Below are 23,944 nucleotides of genomic sequence, written 5' to 3'. Positions count from 1 at the left end.
CTTATTTAACTTATATGCAGAGTACATCATGTGAAATGCCAGGGTGGATGAAGCACAAGCTGGAATCAAGATTGCTGGGAGAAATATCAATAACCTCAGATATGCAGATGACACCACTCTTAACAGCAGAAAGTAAAGAAGAACTCAACAGTCTCTTGATGAAAGTGAAAGAGGATAGTGAAAAAGTTGGCTTAAAACTCAACATTCAGAAAATTGAGATTATAGCATCTGGTCTTATTACTTCATGGCAAATAGATGGGGAAACAATGGAAACATTGAGAGACTTTATTTTCTTGGGCTCCAAAATCACTGCAGATGGTGACCACAGCCATGAAATTAAAAGACGCTTGCTCCTTGGAAGAAAAGCTATGACCAACCTAGACAGCATATTCAAAAGCAGAGACATTACTTTGCCAACAAAGGTCCATCTAGTCAAGGCTATGGTTTTCCAGTAGTCATGTATGGATGTGAGAATTGGACTATAAAGAAAGCTGAGCACCGAAGAATTGATGCCTTTGAACTTTGGTGTCGGAGAAGACTCTAGAGAGTCTCTTGGACTGCAAGAAGATCAAACTAGTCCATCCTAAAGAAAATCAGTCGTGAATATTCATTGGAAGAACTGATGCTGAAGCTGAAACCCCGTTTGGCCACCTGATACGAAGAACTGACTCATTGGAAAAGACCCTGATGCTGGGAAAGATGGTAGGCAGGAGGAGAAGGGAACCACAGAGGATGAGATGGCTGGATGGCATCACCGACTCAATGGACATGAATTTGAGTAAGCTCAGGGAGTTGGTGATGGACAGGGAAGCCTGGCGTGCTGCAGTCCACGGGGTCACGAAGAGTTGGACACAACTGAGCGACTGAACTGAACTGAATTGACTGTGTACCCAGGCCAGGAGGGCAGGGAGGGCAGCCTTCCCCGTGAGGCACCCAGGGAGAGCTCTTGTAACTACCCATGGTCAGGCCTGAAAAGTCACGTGTAGGTTTTTTTTTTCAAACAGGAGCTGGACTCCTCATCTTTGTGGGGGAGAATCAACTCTAAGCATTTTTGGTTTTTGGTCCTGGTGTCAGTTAGTCCCTGGGGTCAGAACCTACCCAGTACAGCAGGCCCATCAAACAGCATAGAGTGGGAGAAGGGGATTAGCTCAGATAAAATCAGGGGCTGTTGCAAAAAAAGGTGAAAGAGAAGCGAGGCAGGTTAACTCAGTGTCATCACACTACCCATGTTCAAGTCTCTCCCTTCTTAGAAAAACCAAAGCAAAACCTGTTATAGAAAAGTCTCTGATCCTGTCTATTGACCCCTCCCCTTTTCCCCAAAACTGAGCTTCTAGAAATAATATTCAACACTCACGGTGTCCATTTCCCAGTCACTTATTTACTCATTTCTCAACTCACTATCTGAAATCAGTTCTGCCTTCCCCCTAGTCAACCAAAATTCCCAAGGACAGCACTGTGGTTAAAGTCCATGGACCTTTGAAGTGAAGTGAAGCCGATCTCATGTCCGATTCTGCGACCCCACAGACAGTAGCCTGCACCAGGCTCCTCTGTCCATGGGATATTCTAGGCAAGAGTACTGGAGTAGGTTGCCATTTCCTTCTCCAGGGAATCTTCCCGACCCAGGGATCGAACCCAGGTCTCCTGCATTGTAGACAGACGCTTTACTGTTTGAGCCACCAGGACCTTTAAATCTTTTATTCTGGTATTTGACTCTACTGGCTCTGTTCTGCCTTTGAACCACCTCTGCTGCTGCTGCTGCTGCTAAGTCACTTCAGTCGTGTCTGACTCTGTGCGACCCCATAGATGGGAGCCCACCAGGCTTCCCCATCCCTGGGATTCTCCAGGCAAGAACACTGGAGTGAGTTGCCATTTCCTTCTCCAATGCAGGAAAGTGAAAGTGAAGTCGCTCAGTCGTGTCAGGCTCTTCACGACCCCATGGACTGCAGCCCACCAGGCTTCTCCGTTCATGGGATTTTCCAGGCAAGAGTACTGGAGGGGGGTGCCATTTCCCTTCCTTCCTCTCAACTGTTATTTCCTAGTCTCTTTTGTGGTCTTTTTGTTATTCTTTCATCACAGAGTTTCTGTCTTCAGCCCACTTGCATACTCTTTGTTAGATTCAGTCATTCTCCATCTCTCAGCAGGACCAAGGTTAGGAGTCCTAGGTCTTGAATTAGCACATGGGATCCAAGTCCTGGCTCGACCCACAGTTTACTGAATCACCGTGGGAAAACCACTCAGACTCTCATTGTGAGTTTCCTTATCTGAGAGTGGACCTGCCACCAGGGTTGTTGTGGGATTTAATGAAACAATGCTCGCAAGGCATTCAAAACAATGCTGGGCACACAGTAAGTGTAGCTTGATAAATGGTGGCTATCATTGTGTATTCAGAACATCTACCCTGCCCCATGCTCACATCAATCCTGGTACTTCTTTCTTTGTATTGTCTTTTTTTAGACCTCACATTCATTACATCAGTTTGTAACTTCCTTATCAGGAGGACAGTGTTTTTTTTTTTTTTTAGTTATTTATTTTATTTTTGGTATGTGGGACCTCATTTCTCCAGCCAGGGATCATACCTGTGCCCCCTGCACTGGAAACAAAGAGTCACAACCACTGGACCACTAGGGAAGTCAGTTCAGTTCAGTTTAGTCACTCAGTTGTGTCCGACTCTTTGTGACCCAATGGACTGCAGCAGGTTTCTCTGTCCATCACCAACTCTTGGAGCTTGCTCAAACTCTTGTCCATTGAGTCCGTGATGCCATCCAACCATCTCATCCTCTGTTGTCCCCTTTTCCTCCTACCTTCAATCTTTCCCAGCATCACGGTCTTTTCCAGTGAGTTGTTCTTTGCATCAGGTGGCCAAAGTGTTGGAGTTTCAGCTTCAGCACCTGTTCTTCCAATGAATATTCAGGACTGATTTTCTTTAGGATTGACTTTTAGGTTTGATCTCCTTGTAGTCCAAGGGACTCTCAAGAGTCTTCTCCAACACCACCATTCAAAAGCATCAATTCTTCGGTGCTCAGCTTTCTTTACAGTCCAACTCTCACATCCATACATGACTACTGGAAAAGCCATAGCTTTGACTAGACAGACCTTTATTGGCAAAGTGATGTCTCTACTTTTGAATATGCTGTCTAGGTTGGTCATAGCTTTTCTTCCAAGACACAAGCGTCTTTTAATTTCATGGCTGCGGTCACCATCTGCAGTGATTTTGGAGCCCAAGAAAATAAGTGTCTCACTGTTTCCATTATTTCCCCATCGATTTGCCATGAAGTGATGGGATCAGATGCCATGATCTTCGTTTTTTGAACGTTGAGTTTTAAGCCAGCTTTTTCAGTCTCCTCTTTCACTTTCATCAAGAGCCTCTTTAGTTCTTCTTTGCTTTCTGCCATGAGGGTGGTATCATCTGCGTATCTGAGGTTATTGATATTTCTCCCAGAAATCTTGATTCCAGCTTGTGCTTCATCAAGCCCATCATTTCACATGATGTACTCTGCATAGGGAAGTTGGGACTGTGCTTTTTGGACACCAGAGCCTTAGCACAGAGCTTAGCACAAAGAAGATGCTGCATAAATGCACATTGGATGAAGGTGATAGACATCATGGATTATGTATTAAGGGGAATATGAAAGTAAAGTTGGCATGGTTAGGAAAGGTCCTCTGGATTTCCTAGAGAGTAACATAGATTCTTTTCATTAAAATGCTTGGCTATCATTTTAATTTTTTCAGTCCCACCTGACAAATATCCCAAACCCTTGTTCAAATAAAATTCAAGAATCTATCAGACAAAAACTTTTCCTTTCCTTTGTCTTCCCATCACCATAATCACCACTACCACCATCATCACCATCAGTATTGTCTTCAAGTGCCTGATGTAACCACTGAGTAATAATCTTGAAAATTTGTTCAATAAGAATCTCTGCTGCAATTGGGTTCGCCGGGAAGTAGAATTTGAGCTTCAGTTGGTATGTAGGAAGTTGGTTAAGAAAGGCTATTGAGTTCAGCACCTGGAAAGGGGTGGGAAGAAAGCAGGACTAGCTGGAGGGAGAGGGAGGACCGTGATGCAGGCAGACCAAGCACTCAGCGGGCCCCAGGAAGCTCTGGAGCGGAAATGGTGCTCTGACCTTGTCCCCGTTTGACCTCAGGGAGACACAGACGTGTCCCGGAGCAGGAGAGGAGACATTGCAGATGTGCATTCATTGAGAAGACTTTGGTTTGAAATGGGCCATGGTAGGACCATTTACCTAAAAGAAATTGGAGACAGGCTGCCCTGAGAAATGGATGTGACCTTAAGCTGGATGGGGCTCTTTAGGAGAGGAGATCTCTGGAGAAGGCTGACAGCTTAGAGCAATAGCAACCTTCCCAGCAGCTATCCCAGGAAGGGGATACAGCCCACCTTCCTGGGGAAGGAAATGGGCTACTCAGCACATCACCCCCAACAATCCCGGTGCTCTAGTGATGCTGCTCTGAGAAAGCACAAGGAGATGATGATGTTTCTAAGTTTTATATGTGTTGTTTTGACAGCAGTGTTTCCTTTATAATTCAAAAAGTTGCAAATAGTTAATAGGTTTTTTAAAAATAATTTTTTCCTAAAAGAGTTTTAGAAAACAAAAAAATTGCAAGGACATTACAAGGAGTTCCCATGTACCTAACACCCAACTTCCCCAGTTATTAACATCTTAGGTTAATATAGCATATTTATTACAGTTAATGAGGCAATACTGATACATTACTATTAACTAAAATCCATACTTTATTCAGATTGCAAAAGAGAAACTACTTAATTCTAGATATAGAACCGAGAACGGACAGGTGTGTGGTTGGAACAAAGGAAACTGGGCGAAGAGTCAGACAAACCCCTTGCTGTTACATGTGACTCTAACCAGGCAGGTTGGGCCGTCTCTGGCTATATGGCTGGTTAGAAGCTCTGCTTTGTCTTTAATAATACTATGCTGACTGTTCTGGGGGATAGCAACTATGCCGTCTGGTCAATTTACTAATCTAAACAGTGTAGAGAAAGCTTTTAAAATCTTGTGTAAATAGCAGGTAGTTACACTGGAGAGATGTACAATTGCATTCTTTTCAATTCAAGTAGTATTCATCATTTATTTTGGACCTTTCCTTGAACACAAAATCTTAAGTAAATTTTGACAATAATTAATAAATTAATACTACTTACAAATTACCGTGAGAATGGTGTTAATACTTGGGTCACTCAAAGAACTTTTATTTATATGTGACCTCTTTTAGTAATATATTAAAAAATAATCTGAATGCACAACAAATTCACTTTGTTTTCATTATATTTTGAAGAACGACTTTCTTATTTTTATATTGATTAGAAATTCAAGCAGTACAGAGTGCAAAGTAGAAGGTAAAAAATTATAGAAAATCTTACCAACCAGAAATAATACTGTAAACATTAGCCGAACCAAATTCCAGTAACCTCTAGATGGATATTTTTCTAGATCTCAATCTATATGTAGTGTTTGAAAGCTATATATGGCTATACAGAATCTTTATCAAAGTGGATAAGGAAGGAAAAGAAATGGAAGAAATTGCTCTTTTTAAAAAGTTGTTTCTTTAACAAAGCTATGTGTATTCCTAAAATATTCTTCTCAGGCAGAGGTCACAAACTCAAGTGGCTTTAGAAGCAGTGGCAATATGACTTGTGAAGCAAGCAATGGATATTAAATTGCTAGTATTGTTTTCAAAATAAAAATCTCTCTGATTACATTGCCTATGTCATCACTGAGTAGGTCAAAGAAAATGAGGGAGCAAAATATTTTCATAGTCCATTAGCCATATTCAGATGACAGCTCTCTAGGTTGTTACCCTTGCAAAAATTAAAAAAAGATTAAGAAGTTATAGTTAATTTATTTTTTAAGTGATATAGTTCACTTAAGATAGAATTGATTGATACCATGTCATGAAAGATTAAGAAATCTGTACTCCTAAAATTTTATTTCACTTATCATGTGCATTATATAAATTAGTTCTCTTAGCTATATATTAATTTTACATTTTCAAACATTAAAATATTTAGATTTAATTTTGTAAACATAATTCCCATTTTAACTCTTATTTCTAAATGGATTTAATGTTCACTACATGTTATCGCATATTCATTCCTGTGTTCTTTATTTTGTTAATCTTTAGGTTGGCTTATTTTTAACTATCTGCTTTCCCAAAAGAACTCTGAGAATTACAAATACAATCATATTTGAGAATATTTGACTTTTGCTTTAATAATTGGATAGCATCGTGGCTGAACATAATACGCCTTTCTCAAGACTTGATAAACATTGCTGTGGAGCAGTCTGAGACTTGCTGATTTCTTTTCTCTTGTGATTTATTTTCCTCACCTACATTACTGAAGAATGTCTCCTTTTACTCAGAGTGTGATAATTTCACCAGAATTTTTTTTTCCCCTCCAGTATCATCATTCTATAACAGGTTCTTCCTGATAAAAATTTTACTCTTTCATCAAAGTAAAGAGTCAGTTTCCCCCACATGATAGGGAAATTGTGTTCTAGTGTATATCTGTTGTGCCTATTTTACAGAAGAGAGATAGACTCCCCAACCCAGTTTTCGTTTGCTGTTGAGACTGATGGTATCATACACACACTCTAAGAAGACATGAAAAGGTTTGTTACTCACATCATGTGGCTTTCTGGGGTGAGCAGAACAGGCTCCCAACAGGTCCAGCAATGTCTGGAGGGAGCAGGGAAGGTGGCTGGCTTGGAGTTTTATTGTGCTTGGGATGGGGGGTCAGGAGGACAGTTCTCCCACACAGCTGGGGTCTTGTGTGGTTTGAATGTCCTGCCAGAGCCAAAGGAGGGAGGGATGGGCCATCTTCATCAGTTTGCCCAGATGTGGGTCAGAAGGGAAGAGGGCTTGAAAGCTGTCAGCAGTCACATAAAAAATGGAGTCAGACTTGTCAGACTCCTTATTACAGTGATTGAATGTATCTTTGTGTCTGTTTTTGTTCGTTGTTGTTTTTCAGTTGCTAAGTTGTGTCCAACTCTTTGCAACCCCGTGAACTGAAACACACCAGGCTTTCCTGTCCCCCGCAATCTCCCAGAGCTTGCTCAAATTCATATCCATTGAGTGGGTGATGCCATCCTACCATCGTCTCCTCTGTTGCCCCCTTCTATTGTCCTCAGTCTTGCTTTAGGGACACAGTTATTCCCAGGTTGACTTTTCTTTGCTCTCAGCATCTACTTTGTGTTTGTCTTTCTCCTTTGCATTAGCTATGGTTAGCCCTTCCTTTCTGTCAATATTTCAATTTGCAATTGTGCCTACTCTCTTTCTTCCAGTTTCTTATTTATGTATTAGGAAATGATGCACTTTTAGCCCTCAATTTCTTTCTTTGCTTTTGCAATGTATTTTACATCTAATTGTGCTATTTCATCAAGCTTGTCTTTTAGCTCTTGTTCCACCGAATTTATTTTCGTATTAAGTTCTATCTTGAGCAATCACATGGCAGATGGCATTTTCTTCTATTCCGTTATACCTTATTCTAGACTGAACTTTTCATCTGTTTCTTGTATGCCATATATTTCTGCCTTTTCTGCCTTATTGTTCTACTTTTCCCCTCCGCCCGGGGCACCAGAAGACTAGTTCCTGGATGTTCCTCCATCTCCCATAGCATCCTGCATCTGTCTTCACAGATACATATTCTCTAAGGATGTCCCACGATTCTCCTTGGCTGGCAGTTTACACAGCTCCCCAACTTCTCTTCCTCCCCAAGTTGGAGGTTATTAGGAGGGTTCTCCTGGCTTGTAGATGTCTTCTTTCCCTAGCACTGTTTCAGCAGTTTGGGGATCACCTCTAGGATGCATGTTAGGCAATACAGACACTCTTTCTTGTCTTGGCAGACGCTTCTTTCAAGTGTGTTATTAAATGCTGCCTGGTGTTTCCCTGTTTGCTTGCTGTTGATGGATGGATTTTTTTTTTCCTATTGCCTATTTGTGGTGTTTACTGTTTTTATTTCCTTTACTAGTCACTGAGTAAAGGGGAGTCTGCAGTTGTGCCTCTGTAGACATGTCTATGGAGAAGGCAATGGCACCCCACTCCACTACTTTTGCCTGGAAAATCCCATGGACGGAGGAGCCTGGTAGGCTGCAGTGCATGGGGTCGCTAGAGTCGGACAGGACTGAGCGACTTCACTTTCACTTTTCACTTTCCTGCATTGGAGAAGGAAATGGCAACCCACTCCAGTGTTCTTGCCTGGAGAGTCCCAGGGATGGGGAAGCCTGGTGGGCTGCCGTCTCTGGGGTCGCACAGAGTTGGACACGACTGAAGCGACTTAGCAGCAGCAGCAGACGTGTCTATATGGGAAGCACCATCTAATTCTTTTCAGACTGTGCTCACTGGTGAAAATTACTGAAGAAACCACTCAATGTTTCACACATCCTATGTGTAAATATCAATCCTGAGAATGGCACAGGTCTCTGAGAGGTTGAGAGAAGAAATTAGGTGCAAATGAAAATGGAGGGGTGATAATTTCAGATGATTTTCAACTTTAAGCTTGAGAACAGATTAGGAAGGGGAACTGTTCGTATATCACAAAGTATATTTTTATTACTTTTTAAAAAAAGTTTCCCTCCCATTCCCTTCCCCAGTCTCCAGTTAAGGGTGGGTGAATATAAATACTGTTTGTGTGAACAAATGTGGCCTGCACCCTTGATATTATTCCTTCTTTTAAAAAAATTGTACTTAAATTACTTGATTTCTTTACGGCTGCAGTAGGTCCTTGTTGCTGCGTGTGGGCTTTCCCTAGTGGCAATGAGTGGGGGCTACTCTTCGTTGCAGTGCGCAGCCTCCTCCTTGCGGTGGTTTCTCTTGTTGCGGAGCATGGGCTGTAGGTTCACTGGCTCAGTAGTTGTGGCGTGTGGCCTCAGCAGTTGTGGTATATGGGCTTGGGTGCTCTGCAGCAAGTGAAATCTTCCCAGACTGGGAATCAAATCCCGTCCCCTGCGTGGGTGGGGACGTGCTATCCACTGTACCACCAGGGAGTCTGATACTATTCCTTCTTTTCTCTTTCCCCCTAAGCTTCTTGCTTCCTTCTACACCACAGCCTGGTATGCAAATACTCAGGCAATAGTTTACGTTTATGCTTTCTTGATTCCTATCTTACATTAAATAGGAACAGTCACATAACCAACTCGTAAACTGGAATATGTGACTTTAAAACTTCATTCCCCTGAGAATCTGGGGAGAAAATGTGGAAACATTACATGTTTACCATCTAGGAGGCTGTTTGTCCCTTATACCCCAACTAATTCACTTACACTTATGAGGCAAGTGCTGAAAACAGAGCTAAAAATAGGGCTAGAAAGTGGCACTGAGGCTGGTGTGGGAATGGGGAGGTGGCAGGAAGGAAGAAAACTGGGCCAGTGTCTGCTGCAAGTGCCTGTTCCAAGCAGCTGAATATGGCTTTAGTATTTGCTCCTCACCTGGGGATGGGGCATGGGTGGCAGGCAGTTCTTGTCCTCTGCCCTGATGCAACTCTAAACAACTTTTGATAGTTACCTGAGAAACTCAAGGTGAGTTGTAGGATTACAGGCTTTTACATAGTTAAGGACCTGGGCCAGATCCTTAGCTAAGCCATTGCCAGAATAATCTGAGGTTGTAACAAAATGCCTGTACCCCTCAATTTGATAATATAGATTAAGAGCTTGCTTAAAAGGTCATTTCAGCTAGACTGGACTCCTTGGGCTCAGATGCTGTTCTAACGGTTGAGTAGGTGTTACTCTTCCTCCAAAGATAATTGTTCACATTTCTGGCTGGAATGGTTTTGGGCTGGATTCCTTGATGTACTCAGGGTTTACATAAGTTGGAGAAGACTTCTGGGGAAAAAAGGCCCATATTTTGGCTCTACTTCATTGAGTGATGAAGATATAGGTCATGCCTAGTGGGCAAACTGAGGTTACATTGCAGGACACTGCCATGGGGCCGTTGAGAAGGAAATTATCAAAAAGGAGGGGCTCCAGGGTCTTCCCTGGCTGTCCAGTGGTTAAGACTTTGCACTTCCAGTGCGGGGGGTGAGGGTTCGATCCCTGGTTATGGAACTAAGATCCCACACGCTGTGCAGCACAGCCAAAAAAAAGGGGGAGGGCTCCAAATGGGACAAAGTCATACCTAGTTCTCAGAACACAGGGCAGCGGTGTAACCAACCTCACTCCAACCTATGTTCTGATATTTTGGTAAAACAGCTAGGCATACGTGAATTGAAAAAGCTGCATCAATTAAGATGAAGCACTCAGGGCCCAAGCCAATTCTTGTGTTGAGAGTCCATTCGAGGAGTAAAACTGTCTTCCAGCTATATATCTCCACAGATACATTCAGCCCACTGTGTCCCAGGCTTCAGGCTGTTGCTGACTTTCTAAATAATGTGACCCATGGGAATGCTGAATTATTCTTGTGATCTTAAAGCCCCTGCCACTTGCTTCCAGCCTTGGTAGGGCAGGGGCTGGGGAGATCTTCAAGGTGGGTGTGGGCAGGGATTGGGCCGTGGGCCCTAGGACAGTTCCTACCCAACTTGTGGAAGCTCTGGATTTTCCAGTGACTGTCTAGAGGCTCCAGGTGACATACCTCAGGAGCTCAAGGGTGGCGTGAGCCATTGGACAAATTTGGACCAAAATAAGATGGCAGATTAGAAAGAGTTTGCAGACAAAAATTTCCTCTCCACTGCTATCTTTTGGCTATTGCAAGATACAGTACCTTGAAATAGTTTCTCTCAGAAATAAACTAGGTTTTGAAGCTGTAATAAGCTGGATAACATGGAACCTTGTATTTGCTTCCCTCCTTCCTTCCTCTACCCTTGTTCCTGAAAGTGAAAGTGGCTCAATGGTGTCTGACTCTTTGCGACTCGATGGACTATACAGTCCATGGGAACTCTCCAGGCCAGAGTACTAGAGTGGGTACCTGTTTCCTTCTCCAGGGGATCTTCCCAACCCAGGGATCAAACCCAGGTCTCCCGCATTGCAGGTGGATTCTTTATCAGCTGAGCCACAAGGGAAGTCCAAGAATACTGAAGTGGGTAGTCTGTCCCTTTTCCAGTGGATCTTCCCGACCCAGGAATCAAACCTGGGTCTCCTGCACTGCAGGTGGATTCTTTACCAACTGAGCTATGAGGGAAGCCCCTATGATGGAAAGGACACTTGTTCCTACTTTCCTACAATTACAGCCCCCAGGGAAACACTAGCATGTAGCTCAGTCTGTTACATGCTGAGTTATAATACAAAATATAATTTTATGTTTTATAAAACAAATATATAGAATATAAAACAAAATATACTTTGTTCTATAAATATATTTTATTTATATTATAATAATATAAAAACAAAGGTGAATTTGGCAGAAGTTTGCAATAGCATCAAGAGTATGGAAGAAACTTTGGGGCTCTGGGCAGGTTTAGTAGACATAATAGATCAGAGGCAGCAGATCTAGGCTCTGGATCCATTCTAAAGATGGGTTGACAAGTTTGGGGGTTAGGAGTAAAGTGTGATTCACACTATGCCTTTGCTACCTTACAAGTACAGGGGGCCATTAACTACAACTGGAAAATAAATAAAAAAAATAAAGAGGAACTTCTGCTGCTGTTGGAAGCAGTATGGGAACCTGCTGTAGTGGCAGTAACGTACCCTCTGATGGGGCCACCAGAGGGTGAACACACCTTAGGCGAAAGAGAACCATCTGGCTGACCAACTGGCACAGGAAGCAGCCGCCCAAGACAATATAGCAACCAAACTTATGGTAACACCTGTGATGTCTAGCCTACTAACTGCCCAAGCAGTCTGAGTCTATGACAAGGAAGAAACCATCTGGGCACAAACTGAGCAGGGAACAGTGCGGGAGGACGGATGGTGGGAACTCTCAGATGCGAGACTCTTCGTCCCCTCTAGGTTGGCATTTCAACTGGTGACAGATCTCCATCAATCTGCCCATTTAGGGAAAACAAAGACTTGTGAGATTTTAGCCCTCTATTTTGTCATGCCACATCTAATAGCCTTGTATGCAGATGCTGCCGATGGGTGACCTGGGCCAAGAATAACCCAGCCCCAAAAGAGACAGCGCGAACTGGGATACAGTTAAAGGGGACCGCTCCATTTGAACATCTAGAAGTGGACTTCACTGAGGCAAAGCCATGCTGAGGATACAAATATTTACTGGTGATGATATGTACTTTTACGGGATGGGTAGACGCTTACCCCACCAAGACTGAAAAAGCGAAGGAAGTGGCCTGATTCTTGCTGAGAGACATTATTCCTAGGTTTGGGTTCCCTCTGAGTATAGGATCAGATAATGGGCCCGCATTTGTGGCTGACTTACTCCAACTGGTCTGCAAAGCAGTAAATATTAAATGGAAGCTACATACAGCGTATAGGCCACAAAGCTTAGGAATGGTTGAGAGAATGAACTGGACCATCTAGGTGACTTTGGCAAAATAGGTGCAAGAAACTGGTGCCCCTGGATGGACGTGCTGCCATTGTGTTAATGAGGATCAGAATGACCCCCCCGGCCACACGGGTGTTCTCCCCATGAGATAATGTTTGGGAGGCCTCCCCCACTTATTTGGGAAGAAAAGGGAAATTTATTACAACGAGGAGGGGTTGAGGTGTGGCAGCAGCTGGAACAGTTGGGGAAGGTAATCCATGATATCACCCCTTATGTTTAAGAAAGCATTCCCTTTTCTTTAGTTATTATTATACACCCATACTCATCAGGAGATTTAGTATGGGTAAAGGATTGGAAATGGCAGACGTTATCTCCCACCTGGAAAGGGCCATACGCTATTGTACTAACCACTCCCACTGCAGTTAAAGTTGCAGGTATCACTCCCTGGATTTACCACACTCAGCTCAAGACAGCAGCGGAGGAAAAGGGACACCTTACCAGTCATACTAACCCAGAGGAACCACTGAAGACCCGACTCATCTTCTGTTGACGACTACAGATCCAGGATGGAACCACTGCAGATGATTCTGCTGTTCCTGATTGGCATGACCACCCTACCGGGACTGCAAACTCAGGATGATGTGTTCCTGTCCTGGGCCCACTCGTATGCGAACTTCCATAACACTTCTAACTGTTGGGTTTGTGGGGCCATGCCTTTGTCAGTGATGGATGGACTTCCTTGGTGGGTGTCTCCCCTCCACAGAGGGGACTTTTGCCCCCTCTGTTCCTTTTTGAGACAACAATGAGAAACGTTTCTTTCTTTGGTAACTCATAAACTGTCACTTCTTTCTTGGTGCAAACTGGACTCTAATCTGATTGATCAAGGCCATGGGGTGACATCTGAAGTAAATGCAAGCTTTACAAAAGTAACAAAAGCCTATACTTTTTACTTAAAAAAAAAAAAAGATAAGAACTCTATGGCCAGTAAAAAGGACCAATCCATCAGGTACTTTGAACAATTTTACCAGATATGGGATGAGTATTTTTGGATGACTCCAGAAAAAGGCCAGCCTGTTGTCCCTGCCCCTATCTGTTGGGAGGAAAGGGAACAGAATATTGGATTTGGTGACCTTCCCGTAAATCCAAAATAATTAAAATATGTGGGATACTTGTCCTCAGAGCAATGTGAACAAGTATTAGAGGTCACCTATCGCCCAGATTTACCAGCTCACTGGCCTGGCTCAGACTGGAAGAACAACCCTGGGATCTGATGGATGGCCCCTAAAGGCACCCAATGGCTGTCTGGATCGAATTTATGACCTTGGCTTCCAGCTGGTTGGGTTAGCTGCTGCACTTTAGGATTTGCCTTTGCTCATGGACATATTAAGCCATCCTTACAACAAGCCGCAGTAAATTTGCCTTATTTACATGCGTGGTGGGCAAGGTCCATGTTTCAGTGGTATGATTACATAGCTGCCTTGTTTGTACCATCTATAGGAACAACAGACATTATGATTAAAGTAGAAGCTCTAACTAACTTCACGAAACACACAAAGGCAATCCAAGGCAAAGGCAATCACGCAAAAGCAATCCAAGCTTTAAATGAAGAACAGATACAAATGAGAAGGGCAGTGATTCAAAATCGGATGGCTTTAGACATACTTACAGCCGCCCAACGAGGGACTTCTGCTATAATTACAGTTGAATGTTGGGTATATATTCCTGGTTTATCTGGCAGTGTATCAGCCACTCTAGATAAGCTATGTCTAACGATAATCCTCCTTTTTGGACGTTGATATTTTCTTGGATCAAAGGTGATTGGTGGAAAAATCTTTTTGTAATTATTTTGTTAATCATTATGTTAATTTGGGGGCCTTGTATTCTCCAGTGTATAACTCAATGTGTAACCTGCAGACTGATAGCCCTGCTGCAGTTACGTAGTCCCCGTGTACAATACGTATCCATGACTGATCCCCATCATTAAAGATAAGATGAGCATCAGGAGGGGGGAATGTTGGGGCCAGTGTGGGAGAAGCAAGAGAGACTCCATCTTGAAGCCTGTCATCCATCCTAAAGACAAGATGTGAAATGGGCATGAACTTTGCCCAATAGTGAGGAAACAGTTGCTAATGAAAACCAGGTCTCCTGGAGATATCCCTCTCTACAGATGACAAATGGAGATTGTGGTTGAGCTCAGGCTGTCCCCATTAGATTAACCAAGGAGACAGCCCCCTTGATGTATAATCATTGTTTCCCCCCTTTAACCTTAATTGTTTGTTCTCCTGGCACCTACTTGTTGTAAAACTCAGTCATATACAACAGAGAGGTTGCTAACATGTAACCTGTCACATAGCGGGGGGTATAAAACTGGGCCTCTCAGAAACATCAGGGTCCTTGTTGGGAACTGATTCCCCTTGGACCCTCTGGCATAATAAACTGTGCTTTACCGCCTTGAGTGTCCTCCGAGGTGTGTTTCGCTACTCCAGATTCCACAACAATCTAGGCTCTGGATCCATTCTAAAGATGGGTTGACAAGTTTGAGGGTTAGGAATAAAGTGTGGTTATGGAATTACGCTCTAAGAGGTGCATATCCTGTTCTCTAGCATGTGGCAACAGGAAGACAACTACGAGGGCTTGTCCATATAGTTTTGGATATGGATGCCTATACTCCAGAGACTGGGGCTTCTCTGGTGGCTCAGATGGTAAAGAATCTGTCTGCAATGTGGGAGAGCTGGATTCAGTCCCTGGGTTGGGAAGATCCCCTGGAGAAGGGAATGGCAATCCACTCCAGTATTCTTGCCTGAAGAATTCCATGGACAGAGGAGCCTGGTGGGTTATAGCCCATGGGGTCACGAAGAGTCAGACATGGCTAGCGACATGACTTAGACAGAGCGACTAACACACACACACTCCAGAGATTACAGAAATATTTTGGCTGACAGTCTCATTTAGGGGGTGAAATTATTCACTGCATCAAGCCTTTATAGGAAAAAGTAGTGATAAAAAGTGATCACTGCAATCAGTGAATATGAAGAAAAATAATGAGAGGCCTTTCTGCATCCACTGGACACTATTTTGCTAAAACCTTGGAAGTCTGTGCTTTGTTTTATGAGGGAAAGTAGAGTGATTCTTGTACATACAAATCAGGCTGTTTAATTCTCACCACAGCCCAGGGGAACAAACGTTATTCTCACCTCCATTTTGCAGATCAATAAAAGGAAATTGGTGCAGTCAACTGTTTTGTTCCAGGTTACATGAATTCAGTGCTCAGACGATGTTGGATTCATGATCTCTGAAGAAGAATTAGCTTCAGGACCAGGGACCAGGCTTGATCACTCAAGAGCTTTTGTGTAGCAGAGTTTTATTAAAGTATGAAAAGGGAGAAAGCTTCTGACATAGACATCAGAAGGGGGATGGAGAGTGCCCCCCTCCCTAGTCTAAGCAAGGGAGTTATATACTTTTTAAATTGGTTATTACAATAAATCCAAAGAATGTCTCAAGGTTGTAAAGATTTTACTATACCCACTCCCGTAATTTACATTTTAAGATTACAGGATTAGCCAGAAGGTTTTTAGGAAGGAGAAACATGTCCTCAAGCAGGATACATTGTTGTTATATAATCCTTAGAACAGAGTTTAAATAGTTGTTTGTTGTGTAAGCATCAGTCCTGGGCTTAAAGAAAAAAACGTTTTATGTAACTAAGACTAAGGAATGTAGAGGAAAAAAAAGATGTTTGTTCTTTTCTCCTCCTTGAGAATTCCAGACCCCTCTCTCCCCACCTCAGAGACCCCAGATTTATCAGCCTGCCTTCGAACTGACTCTCAAAACCACCCTGATGCTCCTTGGCTGAAAATCCCAGCTATAGTTTTGATGGGAACTGAGGAGGAGATAAACTTCACCTCTTCCTCCTAGAGATTCAAAATAGTTTTAGTTGTTAGCATCTCTATTTTAGGCAATAAATCAAGACATAAGGGAAATGATTCAAAAGTTGAGGGAACTGGAACTCTATTAAAATGGTGTCGGGTAAGGTAATCTATGTTTGTATCAGAGACCTATAATTTATGTAGATTCACATGCACTTTTTTTTTTTTTTCAGATACTGCATGAATTGGAAAGTGTGTGGAGTGTTGTGGAACCAAATGTATTTGTATGTGTTCAACACGCTGTATAATTGACTCAATTATCCATGTGGGGATTATTCACTTTTAATTTGCAATCTGGCTTCTCCTTTCAGTTAGGATGTTTCAGGGCTGCTCTAGGAATGCCAACTAATTTAAATAATTTAAGTAAAACATAATTAGGTACGGAAATTAAATTCAATCTTTTCTCAGCTCCTGAAGATTCTGCAGCTGAAATGTAACTCTAATTCATCCACTGTCTTTTCATTCTCCAATGCCATTTTGCTACAGTGAATTTTACTGCTTTCCATAGGTTATTGCAATAGTTCCCTATCTGGCTTTCCTGCTTACCTCTTCCCTGTCCAACAACCATTCTGCTGACAGTGATTTTCAATAAACAAACAAATGCAGCTCTCATCACAAAACTTTCTTTGCTTGAAAACACTTAAGGCTCCCCATTTCTCATCAGATTGAATGTACATGCCACAACCTAACATTTAAGGCTTCTTCACGCCACCTGCCCCAGGAAGCTTTCCTGATCATACCTCGGGGATGTCGTATCACTCTTCCCACCTCTGAATCCTCATAATGCACTTGGTATTTTCCTCTAAGGGAGACTAAGGTATTCCTGAAGTCGTGCTGTCTTTCTACTCTCCCGTGAGTTCTTTTTATCTAATTAAAAATTATTTTTTTGAAGTTTAGTTGCTTTACAGTGTTACTTTCTGCTGTGCAGCAAAGTGAATCAGCTATGTATAGACGTGGATCGCCTCTTTGCCACCGCAGAGCACTGAGTAGTGTTTTCTGTGCTATACAGCAGGTTCTCACTTGTTATCTACTTTTTTACATAGTAGTGTATACCTGTCTACCTCAATCCTCTAATTCATCCCAACCCCCCACTCCCCTTCCTCTCTTGGTGTCCATACATTTGTTCTCTACAGCTGTGTCTCCATTTCTGCTTTGCAGATAGGTTCATCTGTACCATTTTTCTAGATTCCACATATATGCGTCAATATTAATCAAAGTCTTGATAGCTTATGGTGAACAATATCAGATTCATGATCTCCAAAGGAGATTTAGCTTTGGGACCAGGGACCAGGTAAAGAGCTTTTGTGTAGCAATCTTATTAAAGTATGAAAGGGACAGAGAAAGCTCTTGAGTGACTGAATGCAGTCCCAAAAAGGGGAGCCTTGTCAGGGGTTTATGCTGACCTGCCAATTCCAAGAGATACCCAACGTCCCTGCGAGGGGAGCGGCCAGAAATGTTGTGTGTGGACCGAACTTTCCTTTCTTGGTCACCTTTTCCTGGTCTCTTTGACCATTTCGTAATTGCATGGGGAATTAGAACTACTAACCTAATCTGTCAGATCATAGACTTTCAAGGGACTTATGATCCATGTTGTTACTCTGTACTTTTACTTAGACTCCATGTATGGAAGTGCCTAGCCTTCCTAGGAGCCAAAAGTTACAAGAGCACTTCTGGGAGCGAGGTGGAGCTCTAGCTCCAGGAACTTCTCTCAGAGTAGAGGTCACTCTCTTGGCTGCCTGCCTCAAGGGCCAGCGACCTGAAAGTGAGACTTTTTCACAGCTGTGCCTCCGATCTATGTGGATAAAAGCCCTGCTGGTGACCATGAGGACACAGATCGGGAACTGCAGAATCTGGTCAGATTGGAAGTGCAAGGGGTTTCTTCCTTTGGTAGCACTAGCTTTTAGTGGGCCAGAGGAGGCTCTCTGGTGGTTTTTGTCTCAACTCCTTAGATATTCCTTCTGTGGAATCTGTGGAAATGAACTGGAAGGATTGGCCCTAATAGCTTGAGGACAAAAATCACTTTTTCCTCACTGGCCAACCCTTTCGCTCTCACATATAGTGATGTGGCAACACTCAGAGGAGATATCCTGGTTGTTGTTCATTCCTTTATGACTCACTGCTTCTACTGTGGTCAGGACTGTACTCAGGAGTGCACACAGGCACAAATAAGATGGAAGCTTCCCCCAGTAGTCCCTTGGAAAATATTCTGGGAAAGCTACTCTGCTCTACCCCGGGTCACATCAGAACAAAAGGGCATATCAAACAAAGATCTTGGTGGTAAGGAACTAAATCAACTTGGGATGCCATCAGGTCTACCCTTGGTGCATCTCCACCCCACCTCAGTGGTAGAATCGGGAGGGATGAGCAAGGCACCTGTGTTGGTAAGCGACAGACTAAGTCCAACAAGGGAAGGAAATCTTCAGTGGAAAGTCTGTCTACACCCCCATCTAGACCAGGGAGGGATGCCTCTGGTGGAAAGAAGCCACAGCTGTGGATGCCGCTTTTTTCTCTCTTACAGATTGGAGCTAGCAGTTCCAGAACCACTTCTTTAAAATTTATTTTAAAAAACTGGGACAAGTTTGATGCCCAGAGTTTAGAAACACACGTCTGATCTTCTTCTGTGATACTGAATGGGCACAGTATCCTTTGGAAGATGGGGAACGTTGATCTGTTGAAGGGTTTCAATCATAATACTGTTTTACAATTAGATTGGTTCTGTAGAAAGCAAGAGAAATGGGTAGAAGTGACATATATGTTTCTCTTTATCTCTCTGTGAGACATGCCAGGCTTATGTCCTAAGAGTACAGATTTGGGTGTGAAACCTTCAGCTCTCTCCTCTTCTCTTACTTTGCCCCTGGATCTGGGGCTCGCAACTGAACAGGCTGAGAATCAGGACACCTTTCCAGGAAGGGTTGCTTCAGTCTTGGTAGAAATTCAAACAGTACCAATTCTGGTCAAACTATCTAGAAGATCCAACAAGTACACAGAAGCCTTTACAGGACTAACTTTATGAGCTTACTTGGAGATGTATGTCTTGGGACAGATGCTAACTCCTGACTCAAGAGCTTGAGTTTTGGGGGAAGCTACTGCTTTTGGAGATAAATGGTTTGAATGTGAGACAAGGGGAAACAGGGTAAATGAAATAGCCCTCCTCCCTCAGTTCATTTTAATCGCTCAGTCATGTCCAACTCTTTGTGACCCCATGGACTGCACCACGCCAGGCTTCCCTGTCCATCACCAACTCCAGCAGCATACTCAAACTCCTGTCCATCAAATTGGTGATGCCATCTGACCATCTCATCCTCTGTCATCCCCTTGTCCTTCTACCTTCAATCTTGCACAGCATCAAGGTCTTTTCCAGTGAGTCAGCTCTTTGCATCAGGGGGCCAAAGTATTGGAGTTTCACCTTCAGTATCAGTCCTTTCAATGAATATTCAGGACTGATTTCCTTTAGGATTGACTGGTTTGATCTCCTTGCAGTCCAAGGGACTCTCAAGAGTCTTCTCCAACACCACAGTTCAAAAGCATCAATTCTTTGGCGCTCAGCTTTCTTCATAGTCCAACTCTCACATCCATGCACGACTACTGGAAAAACCATAGCTTTGACTAGACAGACCTTTGTTGGCAAAGTAATATCTCTGCTTTTGAGTATGCTATCTAGATTGGTCATAACTTTCCTTCCAAGGAGTAAGCGTCTTTTAATTTCATGGCTGCAGTCACCATCTGCAGTGATTTTGGAGCCCCCAAAAATAAAGTCTGACACTATTTCCACTGTTTCCCCATCTATTTCCCATGAAGTGATGGAACCAGATGCCATGATCTTCATTTTCTGAATGTTGAGCTTTAAGCCAACTTTTTCACTCTCTTTCACTTTCATCAAGAGGCTTTTGAGTTCCCCTTCACTTTCTGCCATAAGGGTGGTGTCATCTGCATATCTGAGGTTATTGATATTTCTCCCAGCAATCTTGATTCCAGCTTGTGCTTCTTCCAGCCCATCATTTCTCATGATGTACTCTGCATAGAAGTTAAATAAACAGGGTGACAATATACAGCCTTGATGTACTCCTTTTCCTATTTGGAACCAGTCTGTTGTTCCATGTCCAGTTCTAACTGTTGCTTCCTGATCTGCATATAGGTTTCTCAAGAGGCAGGTCAGGTGGTCTGGTATTCCCATCTCTTTCAGAATTTTCCACAGTTTATTGTGACCCACACAGTCAAAGGCTTTGGCATAGTCAATAGAGCAGAAATAGATGTTTTTCTGGAACTCTCTTACCTTGGACGTTACCTTGGAAGAGGGGTATCTCCTCCCCACCACCTCTCCTGACGTTGAACGTGGAGTACCCTCATCCAAGGTAAGGATCAAGGGTTGTGCTTTTCTGGAGCAGCCATGAAGAGATACCTCACGTCCAAGGTAATAGTGGTGGAAAGAAGAGAAGCGAAAAGCAAAGAAGAAAAGGAAAGATATAAGCAAGGAGAGATAAGAAAGCCTTCCTCAGCGATCAATGCAAAGAAATAGAGGAAAACAACAGAATGGGAAAGACTACAGATCTCTTCAAGATAATTAGAGATACCAAGGGAACATCTCATGCAAAGATGGGCTCAATAAAGGACAGAAATGGTATGGACCTAACAGAAGCAGAAGATATTAAGAAGAGGTGGCAAGAATACACAGAACTGTACAAAAAGATCTTCACGACCCAGATAATCACGATGGTGTGATCACTGACCTAGAGCCAAACATCCTGGAATGTGAAGTCAAGTGGGCTTTAGAAAGCATCACTACGAACAAAGCTAGTGGAGGTGATGGAATTCCAGTTGAGCTCTTTCAAATCCTGAAAGATGATGCTGTGAAAGTGCTGCACTCAATATGCCAGCAAATTTGGAAAACTCAGCAGTGGCCACAGGACTGGAAAAGGTCAGTTTTCATTCCAATCCCAAAGAAAGGCAATGCCAAAGAATGTTCAAACTACTGCACAATTGCACTCATCTCACACACTAGTAAAGTAATGCTCAAAATTCTCCAAGCCAGGCTTCAGCAATACCTGAACCATGAACTTCCAGATGTTCAAGCTGGTTTTAGAAAAGGCAGAGGAACCAGAGATCAATCGCCAACATCCGCTGGATCATGGAAAAAGCAAGAGAGTTCCAGAAAAACATCTATTTCTGCTCTATTGACTATGCCAAAGCCTTTGACTGTGTGGATCACAATAAACTGTGGAAAATTCTGAAAGAGATGGGAATACCAGACCACCTGACTTGCCTCCTGAGAAATCTGTATGCAGGTCAGGAAGCAACAGTTAGAACTGGACAGGGAACAACAGACTGGTTCCAAATAGGAAAAGGAAGTACGTCAAGGCTGTATGTTGTCACCCTGCTTATTTAACTTAAATGCAGAGTACATCATGAGAAATGATGGGCTGGAAGAAGCACAAGCTGGAATCAAGATTGGCGGGAGAAATGTCAATAACCTCAGATATGCAGATGACACCACCCTTATGGCAGAAAGTGAAGAGGAACTAAAAAGCCTCTTGATGAAAGTGAAAGAGGAGAGTGAAAAAGTTGGCTTAAAGCTCAACATTCAGAAAACGAAGATCATGGCATCTGGTCCCATCACTTCATGGGAAATATATGGGGAAACAGTGGAAATAGTGTCAGACTTTATTTTTGGGGGCTCCAAAATCACTGCAGATGGTGACTGCAGCCATGAAATTAAAAGACGCTTACTCCTTGGAAGGAAAGTTATGACCAAACTATATACCATATTAAAAAGCAGAGACATTACTTTGCCAACAAAGGTCCGTCTAGTCAAGGCTATGGTTTTTCCTGTGGTCATGTATGGATGTGAGAGTTGGACTGTGAAGAAAGCTGAGTGCCGAAGAATTGATGCTTTTGAACTGTGGTGTTGGAGAAGACTCTTGAGAGTCCCTTGGACTGCAAGGGGATCCAACCAGTCCATTCTGAAGGAGATCAGTCCTGGGTGTTTTTTGGAAGGAATGATGCTGAAGCTGAAACTCCAGTACTTTGGCCACCTCATGGGAAGAGTTGACCCATTGGAAAAGACTCTGATGCTGGGATGGATTGAGGGCAGGAGAAGGGGACGACAGAGGATGAGATGGCTGGATGGTATCACTGACTCGATGGACATGAGTCTGAGTGAACTCCGGGAGTTGGTGATGGACAGGGAGGCCTGGCATGCTGCAATTCATGGGGTCGCAAAGAGTCGGACACGACTGAGTGACTGAACTGAACTGGAACTCTCTTGCTTTTTTGGTAATCCAGCGGATGTTGGCAATTTGATCTCTAGTTCCTCTGCCTTTTCTAATACCAGCTTGAACATCTGGAAGTTCATGGTTCATGTGTTGCTGAAGCCTGACTTGGAGAATTTTGAGCATTACTTTACTAGCATGTGAGATGAGTGCAATTGTGCGGTAGTTTGAGCATTCTTTGGCATTGCCTTGCTTTGGGATTGGAATGAAAACTGACCTTTTCCAGTCCTGTGGCCACTGCTGAGTTTTCCAAATTTGCTGGCATATTGAGTGCAGCACTTTCACAGCATCATCTTTCAGGATTTGAAAGAGCTCAACTGGAATTCCATCACCTCCACTAGCTTTGTTCGTAGTGATGCTTTCTAAAGCCCACTTGACTTCACATTCCAGGATGTTTGGCTCTAGGTCAGTGATCACACCATCGTGATTATCTGGGTCGTGAAGATCTTTTTGTACAGTTCTGTGTATTCTTGCCACCTCTTCTTAATATCTTCTGCTTCTGTTAGGTCCATACCATTTCTGTCCTTTATTGAGCCCATCTTTGCATGAGATGTTTCCTTGGTATCTCTAATTTTCTTGAAGAGGTCTCTAGTCATTCCCATTCTTTTGTTTTCCTCTATTTCTTTGCATTGATTGCTGAGGAAGGCTTTCTTTCTTTCTTTCTTTTTTTTTTTTTTTTGAGGAAGGCTTTCTTATCTGTCCTTGATATTCTTTGGAACTCTGCATTCAGATGCTTACATCTTTCCTTTTCTCCTTTGCTTTTCACTGCTCTTCTTTTCACAGCTGTTTGTAAGGCCTCCCCAGACAGCCGTTTTGCTTTTTTGCACTTCTTTTCCATGGGGATGGTCTTGATCCCTGTCTCCTGTACAGTGTCACGAACCTCTGTTCATAGTTCATCAGACACTCTGTCTGTCAGATCTAGTTCCTTAAATCTGATTCTCACTTCCACTGTATAATCATAAGGGATTTGACTTAGTCATACCTGAATGGTCTAGTGATTTCCCCTACTTTCTTCAATTTAAGCCTGAATTTGGTAATAAGCAGTTCATGATCTGAGCCACAGTCAGCTCCCAGTCTTGTTTTTGCTGACTGTATAGAGCTTCTCCATCTTTGGCTGCAAAGAATATAATCAATCTGATTTCGGTGTTGACCATCTGGTGATGTCCATGAGTAGAGTCTTCTTTTGTGTTATTGGAAGAGGGTGTTTGCTATGACCAGTGCGTTCTCTTGGCAAAACTCATTAGCCTTTGCCCTGCTTCATTCTGTATTCCAAGGCCAAATTTGCCTGTTACTCCAGGAGTTTCTTGACTTCCTACTTTTGCATTCCAGTCCCCTATAATGAAAAGGACA

Source organism: Bos javanicus, chromosome 7 (assembly GCF_032452875.1).
Source record: "Bos javanicus breed banteng chromosome 7, ARS-OSU_banteng_1.0, whole genome shotgun sequence".
NCBI classification, from domain to species: domain Eukaryota; kingdom Metazoa; phylum Chordata; class Mammalia; order Artiodactyla; family Bovidae; genus Bos; species Bos javanicus.
The sequence above is the reverse complement of the archived record's forward strand: the minus strand, read 5'-3'. Positions refer to the sequence as shown.